Below are 15,733 nucleotides of genomic sequence, written 5' to 3' on the forward strand. Positions count from 1 at the left end.
TGAACCTAACATGCCTTACAGGGTTATATTTAACTTGTAATGTTATTTCAATATATGCTTTAACTTTTTTTTTTTTTTTTGGGCGGGGGAGGAGGGTTTGCATGCATTTCGTCACTAAACCATGTGTCTGGTCACATGCTGTATGTACAGCACACGATGAGTGGTGAAGAGAGAACTTTCTATTTGGCAGTTACGGCTAATAAACAGTTATTTTTAATTCATAGAAAGTTTAATTGGCTCTGCACGTTCTCCATTTCCCATTATTAAAGACTGATGTTAATTAAGAAAATATAACCATTAAAAAACAAATCTACCCCCATTAAAGGAAAATAAGGTCCACACCTCCTACTGCATCTCAAAGTATATTTGGGTCCTGCTTTTCACTTTTTCTATCCAACGCCCTTTTAAAACAGTCTTTACACTAGGTAGTAAACACAATAAAGAAACCCTTTGAGCTCAGCAGTATTGCGCTAAGAATTAGGGTAGTGGTACTCAGACTTCAGAGGTTCAGGAGCCAAATTAGTGAACATTATCCAAAAGAGCCACAGTAGTGTGAATTCATAGTTTCATTTACTATATTTATATACATATATGTTATTCTCACAGCAAAATGACTGACCAAGCATTCTTATTTTATCACTACAATCGGCTAACATATTAAAAGTATCCTGATTGGTTAATAACTTTGGTTAATAATTAAATCACAGTGTTTTAGTATCATGCATGGCAAACAGCTAAAGGAGACTCATTAAAGAGCCACTTGCGGCTCGCAAGCCTCAGTCTGAGTATCACTGAATTAGAGTATGTCTAGAGTTTGTGGTCCAGTTTTAACGCTACTTAATTGATTGCCTTAACTTGAGTTAACAAACACATCTTTATTCAAGATGCTCCACAGAGGTTTGCTACAGGGGGCATCTAGGTTAGTATTAACAGTCAAGTTAGTTAAATCAAGCTCAATGGCAATCAGGTCACTTGAATAAAAGCAGCATCACAAACTCTAGACAGACCCAAAAGTCATACTGTATAAACAGGAACCATAAGGTTCTCTTCACTCCTTTCTGGTGTTTCTATGATAGAAGTAACCACAGTAAGGGCAGGTCTACACTGCGGGGTTAAGTCGACCTAAGTTACGCAACTCCAGCTACGTTATTCATGTAGCTGGAGTCAATGTAGCTTAGGTCGACATACTGCTGTGTCTACACCGCACTCCGTCAACGGGAGATACTTTCCCGTTGACTTACCTTATTCTTCTCGTTCCAGTGGACGTACCCTAAGTGAAATATCTGTTTCAAGATCATCTATTAGCTGCTAACAGTGATGAAGTCAATTTAGATAAAGGCTACACTAGGTAAAATCAGGTATGTATGTTAACTCAGGAACAGACCTGATAACTTAACAGTTTGGTATATTGAAAAATATAATAAAACCAAGACTGTCACTTTCAAAATCCTATCTGTCAGCATATGTCTAGGCTTAGGCCTAGTCTACACGATGAAGTTATGTTGACTCAGCTGTTTTGCTCAGAGGTGTGAAAAATCTGCACCCCTGAGTGACACAGTTAAGCCAACCTAGCTGCTGCCTCTCAGGGAAGGTGGATTATGTACACCTCCCGTCAGCATAGGTAACATCTACGCTGTAGTGTTTCAAGTATAGACAAGCCATTTAAATACTACAGCTGTGCCGCTGTAGTGCTTCAGTAAAGACACTCCACTACAGTGACGGGAAGGGCTCTCCTGTCACTAAAGTTAATCTATCTCCCCAAAAATCAGTAGCTATGTCAACAATGGGGGTTAAGTTGGCATAGTTACGTCTCTCAGAGATGTGGATTTTTCACACCTCAGAGAGACAGCTGTGCGGGTGTATTTTTTTTTTTTTTTTTTTTTTTTTTTTTCAGTGTAAACCAGCCCTCAGTGAAGTATGGGTTGCTGGGAATACTAGTTGTATGGCATTTAAAACATGCCTATGGTGTTGGTCTGTAGCCACACCATCCTGTGCTGGAACTGATGGGTCTCTCAAGCTCTTCAGCATGGAGGTGGCTCAGTAAGCTCTCCAACCAACACATAGGTGTGGCAAGGAGTCATGCTGGTGCTTGAAGTGGAACTCTTCCCTTTGAATCAGTATTGAATCTATGGTGTCAGAGGGCACTGTGCTCCTCTAGATGCCATCTTTCAAGTGAAACATAAAACAGAGGACCTACCATCTATGGTGTCCTTCCAATAACGAATAACTTGAAATGCAGCAAATTTTGAAAGAAAGTTAAAAGTAGCTTTGGGTACGAAATCTTTCTCCTGCCAATTTTTGTTGTTTATAATCCCATTTTCCTATTTTTAATGTTTTCTCTGCCTCACTCCTGTTGCTGTATAAGACCACATAAACTGACTATACCTAAAGTGCTGTCAAAGACACAGTAAATAAACAGAAAAAATATTGAAGTAATTTTGTCTCTAGGTTTAAGTATTACTTGTAACAGGTACGAAAAAATCCAGACACCAGTGAGATTTTGAAGCTGACTGTATTCTTTTAAAGATCTCACAGCACTTTTTGTTAGACTAGAGATGTTAACCCAATGTCTGGGCAAATTCCAACTGCAATAATTATTTTGCCTACCTAAATTCTACCTGTTCCAACAGTCTGCACTATCCATCACCATACTTCACTCTTGTGCAGAGCTGCTTTGTCTAACAGCTATCACATTCCATCTCAGTGCTGATATTGCCACAGTAGGTAAAAAAGTTTCCCCTACCTATTGCAGGAGGGTTTTGTGAAACTCACAGTAATTAACTAGTTTCAGAGTAGCAGCCATTAGTCTGTATCTGCAAAAAGAAAAGGAGGACTTGTGGCACCTTAGAGTCTAACACATTTATTTGAGCATAAGCTTTCGTGAGCTACAGCTCACTTCATCGGATGCATCCGATGAAGTGAGCTGTAGCTCACGAAAGCTTATGCTCAAATAAATGTGTTCGTCTCTAAGGTGCCACAAGTCCTCCTTTTTTTAGTAATTAACTAGTGTTTGTAACGCACCTTGAAATCCTGGGATGGAAAGAATTGTGTGCATCCTGAAACTGTCAAACTGTAGAAAAGGAAGTTCTTTCCTATTGGCTAGAGCTATCACTGTATTACCATCTTGTATCATGGGGCTAGAGGCAGCTAGATTTTTGCATACACAATTCTTTGAATCTTTTCAAAAACTAGGGTAGCTTTACTTAAGGAATACAATTCTCAGAAAAACACTGCACCATATAAATCTTAATTAAGTTAAAAAAAATATTGTGACATATGTCTACCAGAATAGTAGAATAAGTGTTTAACTTGTGTGCTGAAAGATTTATCTTGGGGAATCATATTGCAGATACCTTTGGATTTTACAGAAATGAAATTTACAAAATAAAGACATGATGTGCAATCCTTACATCTATGGAAATTTTGCCTCAGTTAGGACTGCAAGATTGGGCCCTATTCCCATCAAACATTGTAAGCCTATAATCCTGCTATTTACACACTTACAAGAAGATACATTTATTTGAAAATATTGGAAACGCACCAAATCACATAAGAATTTGGTTAAAGTTCATATTTCTGATTAACAGAGGGTCTAATGGAAATACACTTAATCATTAGGATTCCAATTGTGATTTTCCACCATATATATTGTCTCTAGGAGGAGTGCTTTACATTAATTAATTATTTTTTATTTCCATTTTGAAAAATTGTTCAGACAGTAAAAGAATGTTGACATTATTTTTAAAACTATATTTTGTTCCTTAGTGAAACTGATGATTAATTGCTTATAATATAATGTATGCTTTAAAAAATGCATTTTCATGTATTTTTTCAGATATAGACAGGCCCACTAGTCTGCATATCCCCTTGTATGCAATACTTTTTCAAAATTTAAATCTGAAAAATAAAATGGTGATTTTTGGAGACACTTGTATATATTTTTTTTATTTAAAAATCTTGGTATTGCTGTCTAGATGACATAAGTGGTGCATGGAAAGGAGGTAATTTGTTTATCTAAGATCAGTGATGTGTCCAGGTTTCTGGACTTTTTTTGAGAATACAGATCTTTCCTATTTGAATCTAGTGTGTGTAAAAGAGTTCATTATGGTGAAATACCAAAAAAAAAAAAAAAAATCCGATCTTGATATAACTGTTCAGTCACAAACTTCCTTTGTGACTTGAGGCAAATCACTTAGCTTTTCTATGCTTCAGTTCCCTATCTGTAAAATGGGGATACTTACGTCATAGGGGTGTTGTGAGGATAAATACACTAAAAAATTATGAAGGACTTTTGAGATCTACTGATGAAAAGCACTATAAGAAATATGCATTATTCTTTATTTATTTATTAAATCTTAACCACTGAATAGATAAGACATAAAAATAGTGGTACTACAAACTTCCTCCACACAGCTACTGGCAACATATCTGAAGGAAACCTCCTCTGGCCATTCATTCCTCAGCCTTTCTACTGAGATTGCTGATGAGGGTGCCAGTATTGATGTGGACACGTGTCCACAAAGAATTAGACTAACAACTCTCTTAAATAGTCACTGTAAAAATTACTTTTAAAGAAAGGATCTCAGGAGATGGAAGTGGTGTTTCAGTGGCAGCATAAGCATACCCATTCACATGACAGAGAGAAAACTAAGAGAGTACTCTACTCAAAGGAGTACACTGAAATCTTCTATTTAAACAATGCAAATGAAGAGAGAAGGAAAAAAGATGGCAGTAACTGCCCATTCATACTGACAACTTGACTTGGGGCCACTTCTGTAGGAAAATACCTGATGGGAACTTCAGGATTAGAGCTGGAGAGGGCTTATTCTCGCTCTCAAGTCCAGATGGTCGAGAAGAGGAACTTGGACTTGGTGAAGTATTTGCTAAATCCTGAGCTAATGGAAATACACATCTATCAATTATACAAAGCTTATTTTGGTATGTACATTTGCTTATGTTTAACAGCTCTAACTTCACTAGATATCATTTAATACTTATCCTAAATCAAGCAGTACATTTACAAACTTGCTGAACTTTAGAGTCACTAGCTGACTTGAGGTTACCTCATCCCAGGACTATCACAGAGCCAAAGGTCAGCACTTAAATTCCGCTTGCGATGCCTCTCCTCAACCATGATTAAATATGTTTTACTATTAATGTACAGTTTGGCTCTGCTTACAACAGCCATTAAAGAAAGAATGGTCCGAATCCTAATCTATGACCACAATTCTGTAAGCCATTTTATAAACATGGACAAGCCTTAGCTACACTAGCTAATGGAAATCTGTTAGCACCTTTTTGCAACAACCAAGTTTAAATGCAATTCACTGGAAAGGTACTAACAGTGTTTCAAATCTTGCTGTGGACAAGCCAAATAAGTAATGTTTCTGATAAATTTAGTTCATTCTTAGGGTTAAAGTGAGCAGAATTTATTGAATTTTTGTACAGTAACTCCTCACTTAAAGTCATCCCGGTTAATGTTGTTTCGTTGTTATGTTGCTGATCAATTAGGGAACACGCTCGTTTAAAGTTGCGCAATGCTCCCTTATAATGTTGTTTGGCAGCCGCCTGCTTTGTCCACTGCTTACAGAAAGAGCAGCCCTTTGCTGCTAGCTGGTGGGGGCTTGGAACCAGGGTGGACCGGCAGCCCCCCATCAGCTCCCCCCTTTTCTCTAAGTTCCCTGTGTAGCAGCCACCGCCCAGCAGGCTACCAATTGCAAGCAGTTCAGCTTTCCCTCCCCCCACTGCCATGTGCTGCTCCTGCCCTCTGCCTTGGAGCTGCTCTCCAGAGCTTCCTGCTTGCTGGGGGGAGGCTAATATCAGGGTGTCCCCCCCCCACCACCCACTTACCCTATCTCCACAGAGCAGTGGGGGGACACAACAGAGCTCAGGACGGAGGGAGCTTGCAGACAGCAGCTGCTGTCTCAACTTCCTGATCTAAAAAGGCAGTGTACTTAGAGTGGGGCCAGCATACTTAAAGGGTGCATCTCTCTCTCTCTCTCACACACACAGGGTGTGTGTCTCTGTCTGCCATGCTGTCTCCCTTCCCTCCATTCCTGCTGCCTTGTAGAGTGTGAGGCTACATTAACAACGAGTTAACCCTTGAGGGCTCAGCTGAGTTCTAGCTCATCATTTAGCAGTAAGGCATTCCCTGGGAAATATCCTACCCTCTAACTCCACCACCTCAACCAAGCTTCACAATCACCACTGCTGTGTACAGTATTAAATTGTTTGTTTAAAACTTATACTGTGTATACATACATATAATATAGTCTTTTGTCTGGTGAAAAAAATTTCCCTGGAACCTAACCCCCCCTATTTACATTAATTCTTTTGGGGAAATTGGATTCGCTTAACATCATTTCGCTTAAAGTAGCATTTTTCAGGAACACAACTACAACGTTAAGCGAGGAGTTACTGTATAAGGGTCACCGTATGGCAATTTTCACAGGAGTGTTTCACCACCAATAATTTCAAAGCAAATGAAGGTCACAGGTTTATATGTATGTTTGGATCTTTGGTTTTCTTTTTGATATAACTTACCCTAATGATAGCAATTTAATAAAGCTGAAGTACACAGTCTAGATGTGTGCATTAGTTGAGGAACAGGTTTTAAGCATCAACCTATTATTGAAAACAGATTATGATATTTAGTATGATATATCTTGATGAGAAAAATGATTTATTTAGCTGATTTAATTTTATTACCACTTATTTCATAGCTCATGTCACATTATAAATAGCCATCTCTACAGAAAATACTCTTTGCTGAAGACTGCATTTTTTAAACTATTTGTATGGGGAAAGAGGTTGTTTGCCCACATTTGTGGATTTCATAGCTTAACTTCCCTGACTTACATACAAAGGAAAGTTAACAGATTGATACTAGGGAATAGGCTGTAGCCCTGTGCTGTTGGCACACAATTCTGATAGATTTTCAAAGCATTGGTTTCCATCACCCGTATAAATTCAACCTTTGCACATCTGATTACTATACAGTTGCATCAGAAACTACTACAACATAGTTTAGAAGAGACCTACGTATTTTAACCACGGCCCTGAATTATGCTAAAGCCTCTAAGAAGTGTAAAGCCCATGCAAATCTTTACTCATAACAACAAGAATTTTAAATATAGCTAATCTCCTAAACTGAAGCAAAGGAGCTCCAATAGCACAGAAGTAATGAGCTCTGTGTTCACTGAGTCACAGCAGTAAAGTTCCAGATACACTGAAATTATCTTAGTAATTAAAGGAAGATTAGCACAGAAAGAAATGCAACAGTCTGATAAATTACAAGAAGTTGCCCTAATTCCAGCCACATTAGCCCTCATCCACTATCCAAAACAACCAACTCTTCCACTTTACCTAAAAAGCTTGAGAAGGGGGAAAAAAAAGATGACTTTTGCAATATGGCCTTGAAGGGCAACAAATAATGGCTCTGGTGAAGAATTAGGGAAGTACCAGATTTGAGGAGCATTCATTGTAAGACGCTTTGCTTCCAACCCCCTTCTGCTTAAACTATGGGGCTTTTCGCTTGAGTAACAGAGCTGGTATCAAACTGGGAAAGAGGTGATCCCCAACATCTTAAATTATACCTGGAAACAAACTGGAAGCTTGTGTTCTGCATGGAGAACAGGTGTAATATTGTTCAGAAAGTACTGAAAGAGAATCAGATGGAACTGAAAGATACACAGGTCATCTTCGTTAACAGACCACCGAACATTGTGTGAAAATCACTAGGTACCCCTTAATTGGCCTATTATATAGATTCTAGGCAAGGGTGGATTAGAATCCTGGAAATGAGGAGTCACCATGTTTGCTTTAACATTCAAAACCAGGTCTGCTGTATAGCAGTTCTTGTGCTATCATTTTAATGCTAATCATACTTTCACTATAAATCACTTACATCATTTCTGTGTAAATCTTTCTCAGAGTTAAAAGATGATGTCCAGGTTTGCTTTTTATACAAACCCAGTCCATTAACAAAGTTTAAGGTTTGGTAATAAGAAAGCCCAAAGTAAACTGTACAGGTAATGACTACATGAGCAGCTCATTAATGCTGTAAACATGTGGCAAGATACAAGTGAAAAGGCTGAGAGAATGTACAATAATTCTGGAAGTAGTGCTGCTTATGGTGTAGTCAGAGGCCCACTTCATTTATCTGCACAATTTAGTGAATAAAAGCAGAAATGTTGTAGGCTTACTTTGAGTGGTGACATTGCTTTTGGCTTGGGTCAACAAGTACAAGTAAAAGATTTCCACCTGCTGCATAAGTTAAACCAGGGGTGGGCAAACTTTTTGGCCCGAGAACCACATTGGGGTTGTGAAATGGTATGGAGGGCTGGGTAGGGAAGGCTGTGCCTCCCCAAACAGCCTGGCCCCTGCCCCCATCCACCCCCTCCCACTTCCCGCCCCTCTCAGAACCCCCCACCCATCCAACCCCACTGCTCTTTGTCCCCTGACCACCCCCTCCCCGGACCCGCTGCCCCAACCATTCCCTGGAACCCCACCCCCTATCTAAGCCCCCCTGCTCCTTGTCCCCTTACTGTCCCTGAACTATCCACACTCCTGCCCTGACAGGCCCCCTGGGGCCCCTGACCCATCCACTTGTCCCCTGACCACCCCCTCCCGGGACCCGCATCCCTAACTGCCCCCTCAGGACCCCACCCACTATCCAACTCCCCCTGCTCCCTGTCTCCCCCATCCGTCCCCCCTATCCAACCTCCCCTTCTCCCCATCTCCTGACCACCCCCCTCCCTGAACCTCCTCCCCATATGACTGCCCCCTGTCCCCTGACTGCCCCCGGGACCTCCTGCCCCTCACCATGCCGCTCAGAGTGGCAGGACAGGATTGTTAGAAAGTCTGGGAGGTGGATGGGCACAAGCCACACTGCCCATGCGGCAGCATACCTGCAGGGGAGGGAGGACAGCGGGGGAGGGGCCGGAGGCAAGACTCCCCAGCCGGGAGCTCAGGGGCCGGGCAGGACGGTCCCGCGGTCCGTAGTTTACCCACCGCTGAGTTAGACTCTGTCACCCTGAGCCTCAGCCTATTCTGAAGGGCAGTTCTGACAGAAATATCTGGTTGTCTTCTCATTCCATTCTGGAAGGATCATCATTTCACACATTTCCCATCACCAGTATTACAGGAATACTCAAGCTTTAAACAACTGGAGAGCTACTTCACCACTGCAGTTATGAAGACGCAACAGACTGTCCTGGCAGTGTGGTATGATGTTGCATCAGGATTGTGTCAATATGTGAAACATTGCATCAAGGTGATTTAACATTGGCGTTCCAATACAACAGCACAATCCTATGTCAATGCCTCTTTTCTTCCCATCCCTGTCCCCTCAAGATAGAGAGTGAAGTGTCTATCCTCCTTCATAGCTACAAGGAAAGGAGATCTTATCACTTTCCCTCGCTTCCCACGTGACCAGTGGCAGCACTGGGAATACTCCTGTACGGAATGCTCTTACTGTTGGTGCCCAGGACCCAGGAATGTCTATCAGACCTGAAGATTCCATGAGGGCCTTGAAGAACCATATATAGCTCAAAACCTGAGCAGTAGATCTCAATGTTCTATTGCAGAGGTTCTCAAATTGGGGGGCAGAGAATGTATTCGGGGAGGAGGGGATGAAAAGCTTTAATAGGGGGAAAAAACAAAAACTTACGGCACACATTTTACCCATAGCACTGAATAACTATCAAAGCTGATTGCTCCAGCCATACCAGGTCCTCAGATGGCACTGTGTATTTGACTCTAGATGGTGCTGTGTATATTGATTGATTTCTGTTAAGTCTGCATAGCATTATACAAAGTCGTTGCCATTTGTACATTAATCCATTTGCTACGATGTGGTGTGCACATTTAATTGTAAGAATCAACCACAATCACAGTTTTACTTTTGCTCTTATTGCAAAGGATTGTTAGCACTGTTTGAATCAATGCCTCACTGTTTTTAATATTTAGAGTTGCTTGTTTTTACTGGTATATGTACTTGTGTGGCGGGGGGGGGGAATAAACTACTACAGACACAAAGAAGGGGGGCGCGATCAAATAAGTTTGAGAACCACTGCTCTATTGGGTGGGAGGAAGGAAAAGACCAATGTTAATGCTGTTCCTTGAATCAGGTCTCTGGGAATGCTAACAGAATCCAACTCCAATACATCACCTCCATGGGACATCTCAGCTTGACCAGACTTTTGTGGTGTTTGGGGGCAATGTTTCCATTACAAACACCACAAAAGTGTGGCCAGAATATCTTTTTCCATCTCTTATAATTTGGTGACAAGGTGTGATAAATATAAAGGGAAGGGTAAACGCCTTTAAAATCCCTCCTGGCCAGAGGAAAAACCCTTTCACCTGTAAAGGGTTAAGAAGCTAGGATAACCTCGCTGGCACCTGACCAAAATGACCAATGAGGAGACAAGATACTTTCAAAAGCTGGAGCAGGGGGAGAAACAAAGGCTGTCTGCGTGTGTGATGCTTTTCCTGGGAACAGAACAGGAATGGAGTCTTAGAACTTAGTAAGTAATCTAGCTAGATATGCGTTAGATTCTGTTTGTTTAACTGGCTGAGAAAATAAGCTGTGCTGAATGGAATGGATATTCCTGTTTTTGTGTCTTTTTGTAACTTAAGGTTTTGCCTAGAGGGATTCTCTATGTTTTGAATGTAATTACCCTGTAAGGTACTGACCATCCTGATTTTACAGAGGTGATTCTTTTACCTTTTCTTCTATTAAAATTCTTCTTTTACGAACCTGATTGTTTTTTTCATTGTTCTTAAGATCCAAGGGTTTGGGTCCGTGTTCACCTATGTAAATTGGTGAGGATTTTTATCAAGCCTTCCCCATGAAAGGGCGTGTAGGGTTTGGGGAGGATTTTGGGGGAAAAGACATTTCCAAGCAGGCTCTTTCCAGGTTATATATCTGTTAGATTCTTGGTAGTGGCAGCAATAAAGTCCAAGGGAAAAAGGAAAATAGTTTGTACCTTGGGGAAGTTTTAACCTAAGCTGGTAAAAATAAGCTTAGGAGGTTTTCATGCAGGTCCCCACATCTGTACCCTAGAGTTCAGAGTGGGGAAGGAACCTTGACACCAGGTATTTTTGAAATCCCTGTTCACAGAAGTATATAATCTCTCAATTGATATGGACAGGTTTCAGAGTAACAGCTTTGTTAGTCTGTATTCGCAAAAAGAAAAGAAGTACTTGTGGCACCTTAGAGACTAACCAATTTATTTGAGCATAAGCTTTCGTGAGCTACAGCTCACTTCATCGGATGCAATTGATATTGTCAAGTTCTGCAAGTCAAGCCCAAGTTAATAAAAAACAGCCTATAAAGACTGGTTTCTACCCCATGGATAGTATCATTTTTGTGTTTGACGACATTTACTCAGATAAATGCAAATATACAAGCTGTTTTGCATTAAAAAGACTTCTTTCACTTTCCCCTATAAAGTGGGCCATAAAGAACATTAGCATTTAAAAATGTTGTCCCCCACAAGCAGTCTCCTATCTATGGCCTACAGGATTGATAAACTGTCTGCTCTATGGTTACTCCATAAGCTCCCCAGAAAGAGAGGATTAAAAGGGATACTCAAGTACTTTAAGTCCAAAATTTTGGTGAGATTTTCACCCCTGCTCAAGCTGCCATATGCTGGGCCAGAGTGACAAAGGAGCTCTGAAAACCCTAGATACGGCCGAGAATTCCCCTGGCACAGGAACTGAAGAAGACAGCCTCAGGTTGTCTTTTGTGGACCCCCTCCCAAGCTCCAATATAAGGCACATACCAGAGATGAGGGTGGGAGGTGAGCATCAGGGACAGGGAGGTGTGCAGCCACAGTGCATAGTGCAGCAGAGGTTCTGGACAATACTGCTGCCCAAAGACATCAAGTGACAAGCTACTATAACTTAGATAACTGCAGATATTCAGTGTCACAGTTTCAGGATAATTGCACCTGTAGCCCCCGACTTCCTGTGGTCCATTCCAGGAGTGCCCAGTCAGGTCTCAGATCTCCAGTCATCAGCTGTCTCTTGTGACAGGGGCAGGGAGGAGGGGAGGACAAGACTGCAGGGCTCCCTGCTTACACTGTGATATCCCTGCCAAGCCAGTCTGCCTAAAGGCCAGCACCTATGCTTGGCTTTCTCTCTCTGAGGGCTATGAACAGTGCATTACTAGCAGTTACAAGTTACCACACAGTTCTTTCCAAGCAAGCATATTTATTCTTAAGGTAAATGCATTAGAGAAAACATAAAAAACAAACAGATTTAAACAAAAACTAAACATACCAGAATCACTTGTCATACTTATGGGGCCTTAGTAGGCCAATGTCTTTCCAACCCTTCCAAGGGTTGGGGCTCCCAGGGACAGAAAGACCTGTCTGTTTACCGTATCAGAAAGAAGGCCCTTAGTTTAAATGCAGCCTTTTTATATCAAAAGACCTTTCTTTGTCTGTTAGTCTCTGGAAAACCCAGTTTGAACAAGTATTTGCAAGCCTCCCAAGGGATGGTACCTCTCTAGAGGTATTTACAACATGAGTGATTCACTTTAATCACCCCACGCTGGTTTTAGTTCCTGCAGGAGCTAAAAGCAACCATTATCCCCCTCCCCTGAGCTGCATACAATTCCTGGCCCACAGTAATACACAGATCATTTATAACCTTAATACAATATGTTCTCTGAAAGATGCAGCATGCAGTCGCAATATCTGTCACACTCAGCACTTCTGAATAGCTGGCAACGCCTGTTTAAATGCCTGAATATACATTCAGAAACCCAACTTTAGCCACTCATGTTTGAAAATTCTGACCCAAGTCTATATTAGCCACACACACAAAAAGTTGCCAGGATACTGCCAAACTTGGGTCTCCCACATGTCAACATTTGGAGCTGTATAATCAAGGATTACATTTATTTACATTATCTGTCTTATCTAATGAATATGTGTGTCTTGTTCATCAGAATCTATCCATTTTTTATATCTCAGCTCACACTATTGGTATATAAGATAGACATATTGCACAACTTATGGGAAGTTGTGTACATAATTTATTAATGAAGTCTTCAGGACATACATTATCTAATATAAGGTCTCTATTCTGACCTAGATCTTGTGCAATACTGTATTAATAAAGTATTTTTCAAGTATACAACAACTTTCATCCCATAGACCAAAGTACATTGTTAGGGTCAGATTCTCTGTTGCACTTCACCTTGCAAACTTGGTTATACCAGTGCAAAGTGGATGTAAATTGTTACCATGCTGATTTGGTAGCAATATACACTCTTTGCATGGGTGTAAACAACATAAAGATATGGGAAATGCAAAAATCTGTCCCTATACATACAACACGCAAACACAGTGAAATGCAGTTTTCTCTGGGGTGGAGAGCTGTATCCACATAGACTGGTGCACACTGTGACAAATATGGCAATTTCCTGCAATATCTTTGGGACAGCTAACTGAATTAAGTTTAAATAGCTTTGGAAGTCCATAGTATTATAAATGCCAAGTTTTTATAGTTTTGTGGGATTGTATGTAACTTCTGTAGAAGGGAGACATGGCCAATGTAAACAAACCCTGGGAAGTGTTATGAATTTCAAAAGACTATTTTAAACAATGTGCTAGACAAGAACAACTTTTGGGACAAAAAGTTGAACAGCATTTCCCAGGAAATCTCTAGGAAAATGTGCATGCTAATGTACCTCCTCCAGTAATGCAAGAACTAAGCCTTTTGAAGCTTTGCCCTGAGGAGGGGACATTTGTCTGCTGATCATCTGTTATATGAGAACAAGCTCAAAGGCCCAAACTGCATAAGGGAAAGAATGAATGATTCACAGAGGTGCTTATTCTGAGCTAACAGCTGCTATGAACTCATAACCACAGAAAAACGCCTTGGTGGAGTTTGAAGGATTGATCACATGCCAGAACCCTTGCTAGAGTTGGGGGTGATCTCTGGTAAGTTTAGCAGCCTGCCTGTAGGTTCTTTTATTGTTTTCAATATGTTTTCTCTGTAATGCTTTCACCTTAAGAGTAAATGTGCTTGCTTAGAAAGGATTATGAGGTAACTTTCAGCTGTGGGCAATTATGCTGCTCATAGCCTCTATGAGAAAGCAAAGCAGGCCTGATTAGGCAGTCTGTCTTGCTGGGAAACTCATAGTGTAGGCAGGGAACTATGTAGCCTGGAAAAACCCTGGTCAGGAGGATGAGACACACATGGGTTTCTAGGCTGGGGTGCATTCTGACCTATGGCATAAGAACATAAGAACGGCCATACTGGGTCAGACGAAAGGTCCATCCAGCCCAATATCCTGTCTACTGACAGTGGCCAATGCTAAGTGCCCCAGAGGGAGTGAACCTAACAGGTAATGATCTAGTGATCTCCCTCCTGTCATCCATCTCCACCCTCTGACAAACAGAGGCTAGGGACACCATTCCTTACCCATCCTGGCTAATAGCCATTAATGGAGTTAACCTCCATGAATTTGTCCAGTTCTCTTTGAAACCCTGTTATAGTCCTAGCCTTCACAACCTCCTCAGGCAAGGAGTTCCACAGGTTGACTGTGCACTGAGGGAAGAAGAACTTCCTTTTATTTGTTTTAAACCTGCTACCTATTAATTTCATTTGGTGGCCCCTAGTTCTTATATTATGGGAACAAGTACATAACTTTTTCTTATTCACTTTCTCCACACCACTCATGATTTTATGTACCTCTATCATGGCACAGGGACATGACTTTTAGAAAATGACAGGGGAATTTAATTAATGTCAAAGCAGGGAAAGCAAAATCTCCATACTTACTCCTGCAAAGTGCCAAGCATTCTCAAAATCCACTAAAGTCAGCAGGAGATGAGGATGCCCTGCACAAGGCACACTTTACAGGATTGAGCCCATTGATTTTAAGGTCTCATAAAAGAAACCACATAAATGATACACTAAATGATACTACCAAGCACCTACCCTCAAGAGGCGGGAACGGTGAAACATGCTCCAATGTTTAAAATATGTAGTTGCAGGGAGTCAAGTCAAACTTTATTCTTAAACTACTAAACCACTCATCTGCTATTCTGATTTCTTAGCATATTTAAAAAAGAAAAGGAGTATTTGTATGTAATTATACTGATCGAAAGAAAGGCTTCTGACACAAAGGTAACCTGCTCAGCTGCTTCTGGAAAAAACCCTCTAATAGGAGTATAAATCACCATGCTTTATGAGGATGAGAGAGACTTGAGTGCTGGGCTGCCCTACTGGCTTCTGGAAGAGGCGGCGTCTGAACTCCATCTGACTAGTAGCATTATAGGGTTGGCAAATACTGATGGATTTAGTGTAAACGGTTAGCACCTCACTAGGATGGAAAGCAGTAGTGGTTTCTTTCTAATTACACCAACAGCTATTACTAAGAATTATCTCAGAACATTTACATATTTAGGTAACAGCAGGAGAGATCATTTCTGCATGGCAATTAAAGTCAAAATGGGATAGTGCAGACTGCCGAATTTACAGATTTTTCTGCAGTGCCAGCTTCCCATTTTTTACTGTGCAACAAAGTAGCTGCTACTTGCCAGTGGTTCCTTTGAAATCGTAAGGTAAATTTTCAGCAGAGGTATTTGGCCACCCAAACTCCACAAATCAATATTAAGCCAATAGCAATTTTAAATGCATTTCGTTAAGTGCTTTAATGGAAGGTGCAGGGAAGCTGAAACACTTGGAAAGCATCTTTCTTCCTCTCCCCATA

At 41.0% G+C, this 15,733-nt stretch overlaps 1 protein-coding gene across 3 annotated transcripts in view; it reads right to left on the reverse strand.

Moving 5' to 3' along the window:
• Window positions 1–15,733, reverse strand: part of PIGF (phosphatidylinositol glycan anchor biosynthesis class F) — a 45,538-nt gene that overhangs the window by 5,138 nt on the left and 24,667 nt on the right. Inside the window, exon 6 of one of the 3 annotated variants that reach the window (XR_012158268.1) lies at window positions 4,788–4,895. The exons of the other annotated variants lie outside the window; for them this stretch is intronic. The gene's annotated coding sequence lies outside the window, so the exon portion shown is untranslated. The remainder of the gene's footprint in view (window positions 1–4,787; window positions 4,896–15,733) is intronic. 3 annotated transcript variants of the gene reach the window in all.

This window comes from Lepidochelys kempii, chromosome 3 (genome assembly GCF_965140265.1).
Source record: "Lepidochelys kempii isolate rLepKem1 chromosome 3, rLepKem1.hap2, whole genome shotgun sequence".
NCBI classification, from domain to species: Eukaryota; Metazoa; Chordata; order Testudines; family Cheloniidae; genus Lepidochelys; species Lepidochelys kempii.